The sequence below is a fragment of the Xenopus laevis genome, chromosome 1S (assembly GCF_017654675.1).
Source record: "Xenopus laevis strain J_2021 chromosome 1S, Xenopus_laevis_v10.1, whole genome shotgun sequence".
NCBI lineage: Eukaryota > Metazoa > Chordata > Amphibia > Anura > Pipidae > Xenopus > Xenopus laevis.
In genome coordinates this window covers 122,116,668-122,126,197 of record NC_054372.1, presented here as the reverse complement: position 1 = coordinate 122,126,197, position 9,530 = coordinate 122,116,668, and the positions used below count along the sequence as shown (strand labels likewise).

General features: G+C 38.2%; 1 protein-coding gene across 1 annotated transcript in view; it reads left to right on the top strand.

Annotated features, from left to right (window-relative positions):
• The first annotated feature begins 493 nt into the window (after window positions 1–493).
• Window positions 494–9,530, top strand: part of prune2.S (prune homolog 2 S homeolog) — a 53,661-nt gene continuing 44,624 nt past the window's right edge. Inside the window, exon 1 of the mRNA XM_018243855.2 lies at window positions 494–687. The gene's annotated coding sequence lies outside the window, so the exon portion shown is untranslated. The remainder of the gene's footprint in view (window positions 688–9,530) is intronic.

Sequence of the window (9,530 nt, the reverse complement as noted above, 5' to 3'; positions counted from 1 at the left end):
ACTAGTGACTTTGGGTGTAGTGTATATCCAGTCATTTGCCCTATCCTGCCATTAGCTAATAAGCCCCATGCACGTGCATGTATAAACACTAATATGTAGTGTATGTATACAAACAAATGTGTTGCTCTGCATAATCATGATTTGTAGGCATTATCATATATGTGTTGTTTTATATACAGTTTTAAAACATTAGCTATAAAATATATATATATATTTTACGTATATGCCAACTGTGATGTATAATAAATCAGAAACTAAGTGAGTGTGTAATTTTTTGCAGTTTATCAAATTTGTATTTAATAAATAATTCATAGAGGTAGATTTATAAGAACATACGATCCTTGCTTACATATGCTGGTCTTTTGGCTGCTGTTAATGTTTCTGATGTGTGCAAGCCCCCATGTACGAAATGCATTTGGTTGGGCATGCTCTTTTATTTTTTTTTTGTGTAGTCAATTCCCCAAGCTCATTCAGATGATCTTACTGCTTTCTGCAGATCTGCTGCATTCTGTAGGCTGCCAGAAGGCAGGTGATCATTGCTAGCTCGATGTACCACAGGTCATGTGATCAGGATATGGTGGAGATTTGTATTCCAGGCAAAACAAAAGAGGGATGCTGAAAATGCAGTAAACATCAATTTCACAGGTCCCACGCTGCAAGAAAAGAATCTACTGACACGTCTATAAGGTAAATTTGCTTGTGCACACAGAGCAGCTTGCATTTCCTAAAGCAGCGGCTTTGTATGCTTTTTTTTCTCTTTTTCTGTATGGCTGTGTGAAAGGCTAGGAACAGATGGAGGAGGAACAACAGCTGGGGACAGCATCTATTCAAGCAGCAGTTATGACAATACATTTAGACAAAATGTTTTACACATTATATTTGAGTTCTGCTTATCTGTAGGCATTTTTATATTGAGTAGGTCTGACCCCATTTTTTATCTGAATACATGTCATTGCAATTAGCTGTAAGTCTTCTCACTTCCCAAATAATCTCTCATCCGTTGCATCTCTCTTCAGTGGGGATTATTTAACCGTTACCCTCCACCGGCTTTCATTTGTACACATGGTACGCTGCTTCACTGGCAGTGAAATACTAATGTTCAGGCACTGTAATAGGCTTTACATAGAGCATTAGCCAACAATGAACAGATAGCTGTTGTTTCGCCATAACTGGCCTAGCACAGGTTGTGTAGATATCTGTTGTAGGAAGATCATGAGATTTGTATCTAGTAATAATGAACAAAAAATAGATAATAAGGAGTGCAGCTCAGTAATTACAGGCAAAGCTATTCAACAAACAGGCTTTCAATTGTTCTTGAACTACGTATCCCAGCAAGCCCCATCAGACAAAAGCCTGTGGTGACATTTGCTTCCAACAATGTTAACAAACAGCAGTGTTTTAAAAGCATCTCCTCATAATGCACTGGGCAGGGTAGTTAAACACCATGAAGTTATTGAAGAGTATATGACATGGGTCAATTATGACAGCAAGTGCAGTGATCAAAGTGTAATTTCAAGGGTAATCTTTCTCCTATTATTTTCCTAGAATTCCATTTCACTTGCCAGGGAGTGTTGCACCTGATACAAATGAAACACATTAAGATTAGAGATTAGATTAAGTTTAGAGCAACTGAGATTGCTCTTTAAAATCAGATGCAATTGGTCTAAATATTTTCAAAGTCCAGTTGGCATCATTGTACCCTATTAAACTGCACTGAAGCGATTCATGCAGGCTGAAACTACCATGTGGTTTGGAGATAGGAAGCAGGCCTGGATTTGTGGAATGGTCACCAAGGCCTGGGCCTAGGGTGGCAGGATTTTAGGGAGGCAGCATGCTATCCAACCATACCCACATTGGTTCAGAAACACTGAGAATGCTCATGAGATACGATAGTTTTTTATTTCCTGTGCACTAATCCCCATTGCTTTTTCCGATGATGAAAATTTGCGTGAATAAAAGGGAGGGGACGGGCGACCAATGTCAGCAGGCCTAGGGGGTGCCCACTGTGGAAATCCAGCCCTGATAGGAAGGACTGATCAGTGCCAAGTACAACTATACAGAAAAGAGCACCCTTTGACACAATTACTTACAAAAAATGGGTTTTTATGTGCAACGGCTGGGAACATTTGTGTGACTGCAACTGCAGCAAAGCAACCCAATTTTAGGGGTAGCATGCAGCCCAGATAAATCTACTACCTACTGAGGACTCCACATGAGATTTTACCAGAAGTTTAAGGGGCATATTTATTATGCTGGGTAAAAAACAACAAGATAATACATCACACATCGGCAGGTTTCGCTGTGTAAAAAACGGCCTTAAAAACGGTGTAAAATTTTAATCTGAATTAGGTGTACTAATTGGTGTAGTAAGTGTACATGAGTGCAAAAGTGTTACTTGATGCAGTTAAAAACATAGGGCCACCATTTGTTAAACGGGGTAGGTATGGGGTGCTACAAACCACATGAAGCTTAGCCACAGCTTCAGGCTACATTTGAAATACACCGCTTTTTACACAGTTTATTTGGCTAATTTCATTTTACACAGCATAATAAATATGCCCCTAAATCTCCCGCTCGCAAAGACCCAGTGCCATAGGAATAAAGGTGGCCATACACTACAAGATCCGAGTGGATCTTGACCCGATATGCCCACTAACGGCTGGGCGATATCAGATGAATCCGCATGTTCGGCCCGGGGCGACGAACAATCGTATTACAATGCTACGAATGGGCTCCGACGGGTCGCAGGACCGCATCAACTAGCCGATGCGGTCCTGGATCATACAAATTAAATCAAACTTGACTGATCGATATCTGGCCGATTTTTGGCCTGATATCGATCGGTTGAACCCGTCGGGAGCCCCCACACACTAGGCAGATAAGCTGCCGAATCGGTCTAAAGGACAGATATCGGCAGCTTTAATCTGCCCATGTATGGCCACCTTAAGTGTATGGTGCATAAGCACTCGAGAGGGGGCAGGAGTGAAAGACAAAGGCCAAGGTCTAGGGGCACCCAGGACTAGATTTACATAGCGGGCACCCCTAGGCCCGTTGTTATTCATCACCCTCATCCTCTCCCTTTTATTCATTCAATTTTTTATCATCAGGACCGGAGCAATGGGGATTGGCTCACAGGAAATGTAAAAAAAAAAGAGACTAATTATTTCCTTGTGTAAGGCACATGGGCAGAAGTGTAACTTGAGAGAACGATGGACCCCACTGCAAAAAAATCTTTAGGAGGGCCCGGTTTTGACAGTCCATCCCCTCATGGCGTTTTGCACCTACCCCATTACTAATTTGTTGGAGATGATGAAATTTTAAGGTAGGAAGGGGGGCTGGGGGACTGCTATATATAATATAATGCTGTATTGTAATAACACACTGCTGAAGTGTTGCATAACTCGTGGGGGCAAACTCACTAACCGGCGGAGTTGCGCCAGAGCTGGCTTCGCCGCACTTCGCCTGTCGATTTTTTCGCCAGCGCTCTGCAAATTCACTAAAATGCAAAGTTGCGAAAGGTAGCAAAGTTGCGCTAGCAAAAATTCGCCAAGCAAAGTGAAGTTGCGCTAGCGAAGGGGAATTTGCATACGGCGGAAATTAAAGTTTGAATGGATGTATATGTCACAGCAAATACATGAAAAAAATTACACAAGCCCAGGGAACCTTAATAAATGCAAATAGAGAAGTTTTATTGCCCTACACATGTGCCCAGAGTAAAGTTTATGTGCCATATGTTATGAAAAGTAGGGGGGAAACATGGTACCCAAAAAAAAAATTCGTACTTTTACAGCCTATCACTCATGAAAATGGAAAAGACGCCAGTGTTTTTTGGGACTTAGAAATAATTTGACTTTTTTTGTTTTTGAAGTCCTATCTACTCTATTGCACTTCACCAGGTCTGAGCGGCCAAAGGGATGTCTGGCGTAAGAGGTAACGTTCAGTAAAATCAACTTCTTAGTGAATTTGTGTAGTAAAGATCTTTAGCCCTGGCGAAAATTAGTCTGGCGTTAGAGTACGAAGTTGCGCTAGAGTCTATCTCCTTCGCTAGCATATTTTCGCCAGCGCCCATTAGTAAATAGACGAAGTATCAAACTTACTTAATGCTGGCGACTTTTCACCAGCGTTCACCACTTTGCACCTTAGTGAATTTCCCCATTGAATTAAAACCTCAAAATCCAGGGATATGTAAACACAAGCTAATTAAGTATACTTCAGCACACCATTTATTTACATGCCCTGTGGCATTGATGTATAGGAAATGTCCCTAATATAAAAGAGCTTAAAACAGTGACAATGTGCTTGGTACCAGGCATGTGCATGTATAGAAAAAGGCTCACAATGAAGCAAATAAACACATTGCCATCTTACATATAATCATATTTATATTGCTATAATACTTTTAATCTCTTAACTATAAAAAGGTTTAACCACTATTGTTGGCTGGTTGTTAGCATCTTCCATGTCCTAATCTGAGTACATGTCATAAAGAAAACTATAAATATACAATAGGCATAAATTAGGTCAACAAGGAGTAATCCTGGCAGGATTATTGCTTGATAGTTGCTGCCAGTTGGTACAGAGACATAACTTTCCATCAAGTTCAAAGTTTTCCTTATGCTCTCCTATGCATATACACATATATACATATGTTAGGCACTCCCAGTGTATTAATATATAATTAGGTTTGGGGATATCCACGCAAACAATAACATCTTTCAAACTATATTCATAAGGTGTGCCTTGTGTCATTGGCTTCAGAGGAATACATTTTTCTTATTTTTAAAAGTGTTTGGGGTTTTCTTGAACATGAGGAAGGGCCACACCCCAAAACATTTAATGACACAATAAACAAAGGGGATTTTTCTTGCATCCAATTACCCTGTGTGTCAGTTATCTTCTATAGTTTTGTCTAAAACACATATCTAATACTCTTTTCACAGAATTATGCATAAAATAATTCATTTTCTGTTACACACACGTTTATGATTTATTTCTGGTACAGAACAATCCTGACTTGCTTTCCGAATTAATATTAAACACTCAGGATCAGAATAACTGCCCCACAAGGAAACCAGGGTTGGATTGGCGCATCAGGATACTGGAAAATATTATGTATGTATTTGTGTCTAAGGGGGTTATTTACTAAACTCTGAATGCAAAAATCAAGAAAAATTCAAATCACAAATTTTTCAGAAGTTATTAAACCCAGAGGATGGAAAAGTCCGAATTGATAAATTCCGGCATCTCAGACCTGTTGAGGTTGCATATAAGTCAATGAGAGAAGACCCAATGATTTTTTGATGTGCGATGGGTTTCATGCAATACCCCAGGTGAAAAATCCGAAAAAAAATTGAAAATCGGATGAAAAATCCGAAAAAATCATGAAACTCAGATTTTTTTCTAATAATAAATAAGAGTAAAAAACAGAGTGTATTTTATCGGATTCTGTAGCAGAAAATATTGAGATACATTTGGACGCTCGGGTTTTTTTCACTTATTTATTATGGAATTTTCCTGAAAATTTGCTAAGCACGAATTTTCACGATTTTTCCGTAATTTTCACCCGAAAACTCTGAAAAATTTGGGGTATTGCCGAAACCCATCAAAAAATCATTGGGACTTCTCCCATTGACTTATATGCAATCTCGACAGGTCTGAGATGCCGGATTTTTAGATCCGGACTTTTCCATCCTCAGGGTTTAATAAATTCTGAAAAACTTCGTGATTTTTTAAAAGTCAGATGTTATAAAATAAAAAAAAATCACGAGTGGTGCTATTCTATTGTTGTCACATTCGCCAGTGGACAGTGGCCACTGGGGAACCTGCACCACGATATTAGAAGAAAGGGTGTAAGAAGTTGTGCTGACTACTCTGCTTCCACTTGAAACAGTTGGGGACACAATAAAGCTGTAGTAAATACAGTAGAACCCCCATTTTACATTTTTCAGTGGACCAGAAAAAAATGGTGTAAAATCCAGAAAAATGTAATATCAGGGAAATGTATTACACATAATACAGGATATAGGGGTGACCACAAAAAAACAATGTAAAATGAGGGAATAATAACTAAAAAAAAACATAAAAATATAAATGTCTACATCAGACTAAAAGTTCTTCGAAGACAAACCACCCCTTTAAAAAAACAAAACTCAAAAACGTGACCAAAAACATGAAAATAAAGCTCAAACATAGCAAAATCTCATTCTACTCATAATTTTCAGTGGGGCTCACTTCTACAGTTTTCACAGCACAAAATGATTCACACAGTGACTATATTTGCCCTTCTCATGGTTATATTTTATTTTACATAATTTTTTCCATACTGTGAATGTCCATAAGAGCTTTTTAAATATGGCAAAAATCTCAAATTGCGAATATTTAGGCACACACTTACTCCATGACTTTGGTGACAGAGAAATTAGTCGCAAAACAGTTTTGCGAATTGGGAATTTAAACTGCTGTCAACGCTATTTTAGCTCACAACAGCCTCGCACAGTGGCTGCACTCAAGCAAGCACCCATTTCATTTGCGAAAATTTGTTCGAAATACGAATTTACAAAAAAATGGAAAGTGGGCTCAGCAGTGCAAATTTTTTCGCGTTCAGGAAAAAAACATGGCCAATAAAACCATTTGCAAATAAATATGCACTGCACAAACTTTATAAATGACCCCGCCAAATGAGTCTATCAACTAAAAAAATTTCGAAAATAATCTCCTGAATTTTGCATGAACTGCAGTTTTTATATGACAAACTTTTACATTTGCATTTTTCAAAGGTTTTTTTGCACTTTGCAAATCTTGAAAATTGGGTTCAGGTAAATGTAATTCAAGTTTGTGAGTTTTAAAGCAAAATAATCTAATTGAGGTAAAAACTCAAATTCAGCCAGAATACTGGATCTTGGGCCAGTGCCAGGGCATTCCATTGGCAATGTCTGCCGCTGCAGGTATACACAAAGCCAGCTAAATACACTGTAAGAAGCTTGGACTGTTTCTGCTGACAGTTTACATAATTTTCTTAATTGTGGTACCCCGATTGCTTTCTGAGAAACCTGTCAGATCATAGTTGATCGTGAAATTCCTTGGTTATAAACATCAATTAGCACATTTGGTAGACCTTGAACAGGCAGTGGTTAGATAATGTAGTTGGTCAAAGGTTTGCTCCAACTTTGGAGTCAGAAAGAATTTTTTTGATCTTCTTAGGCAAATTGAGAGCAGTTGCAGACAGATTTTTGTTCTTTGTCTTACTGAATGATCTAGGCAATTATGACTACGGTGGTTTTGTATCAGAATCACATGGAAGTGCATAGTACATGACATGCCTAAATTACATTGAGGAAAATGACATATTAGTTGAGGAACATGTGATTTATAGACAGCTGCAATTGGAGACCAACAACAGATTTGCAAAAGGGTTAAACATTAGCATTCCACTAGAAATTTAAATCAAAAGTTTCATTTTATTGCATCATGATGATGGGCACATGCTCTGTTTAGTCCTTGGAGACTTACAGGGGCCCATTTACTTAGCTCGAGTGAAGGAATAGAAGAAAAAATACTTCGAATGGTCGAATATGGCTACTTCGACCATCGAATAGGATACTTCGACTACGTCTTCGAATCGAACGATTCGAACTAAAAATCGTTCGACTATTCGACCATTCGATAGTCAACGTACTGTCTCTTTAAAAAATACTTTGACCCCTAGTTCGCCATCTAAAACCAACCGAGGCCAATGTTAGCCTATGGGGAAGGTCCCCATAGGCTTCCTAACAATTTTCTGATCGAAGGGATATCCTTCGATCGATGGATTAAAATCCTTCGAATCGTTCAATTCGAAGGATTTAATCGTTAGATCGAACGATTATTCCTTCGATCGTAGGAATATAGCTAAATCCTTCGACTTCGATATTCGAAGTCTAAGGATTTACATTCGGCAGTCGAATATGGAGGGTTAATTAACCCTCGATATTCAACCCTATGTAAATCTGCCCCACAGTGTTCATTAAATAATGATGTACATTTCATCAAAAGAGAAATAATGATGTTAAATGAAGATGACAAGAGAAAGATAACATTTGTATACAGCACATATGGCATTTGTTTTGCTAATGGCCATGTATAATATCTGTATAAGGCACCCTGATCGTTTCAGAAAATGCTCCCATGGAATTCTGCATGTTCAGAATTGTTGAAATGGCACATTTAATGTATGTCTCATGTAGATAAAACTACATAATAACTGAGAAAGTGGTTTGGACTACAAGGAAATACATGCAGAAAAAACACAACATTGACGTAACAATTTTTTTGGCTTCAACTCTTTAATGAATATCTGACTTTTTTAACGGCCAAAAATTTTATGCGGTTCCCTGATCACACTGTCCCTTTATGAAGTTTTCTAGTAAGTTCTAAAGAGGGATCATCCAGGGTTACTACAGTTTCGAAAATTGTCGTAGTAACAGCACATTAAGGGGCAGATTTACTAAGGGTCGAATATCGAGGGTTAATTAACCCTCGATATTCGACTAGACCCTCGATATTCGACTAGGAACTAAAATCGTTCGACTTCGAATATCGAAGTCGAACGATTTAGCGCTAATCCTACGATCGAACGATCGAAGGATTATTCGTTAGATCGAACGATTAAATCCTTCGAATCGAACGATTCGAAGGATTTTAATACAACGATCGAAGGAATATCCTTCGATCAAAAAAATTCAGGCAAGCCTATGGGGACCTTCCCCATTGACTGATTATCGAATGGTCGAATAGTCGAACGATTTTTAGTTTGAATCCTTCGATTCGTAGTCGTAGTCGAAGGTCGAAGTAGCCCATCCGATGGTCGAAGTAGCCCAAAAAATACTTCGAAATTCGAAGTTTTTTTAATTCGAATCCTTCACTCGAGCTTTGTAAATGTGCCCCTAATTGTTTCACCCTAGTGATGAGAAATGAAAATAACCAACTGTATTTGCTTCTTGCAACACATGTCTTTTCTGGGTCAGTTCCATTCATAAATGGGTATTGTTGGCTGCCTCACTTGTTTAACATCTAAATTGGCTTCTTTGTCTTTATAAATGGAACATTGTGCTAATTCCTTATTTAATCAATTTGAACAGTGTTTAGAAATTAGGAGTGTGTTTTCTTTACATATGCAAGGTTGAAGTTTTGCCATTTGGCTCAACTTGGCTGGACTTTTAATATGGCCTGTTGCTTATGATTTGAAATAAAAATGTTAAGAGCGAAAGTAATAAAATGTAGTTGTGTGTGGATATACAGTATTATGTATTTTTTTAAATTTACTAATAAAATCTAATTTTCTCAGCTCGGACAAATTAAATCGACCCAAAAACGCGAATCGAATTCTATACGAATTAGAAAAACTTAAATAGATCTGATGTCAGGAAGGATGCAAACATCACAAAATTGATCCCTGGACCTCTCCAACTGACTTATACAGCAGTTCTGGTTGGGGGGTAAGGTTTTTTTTGGTAAAGTGTTGTATTCTCCTTTAAGGTGCCGAATAGTCGAAT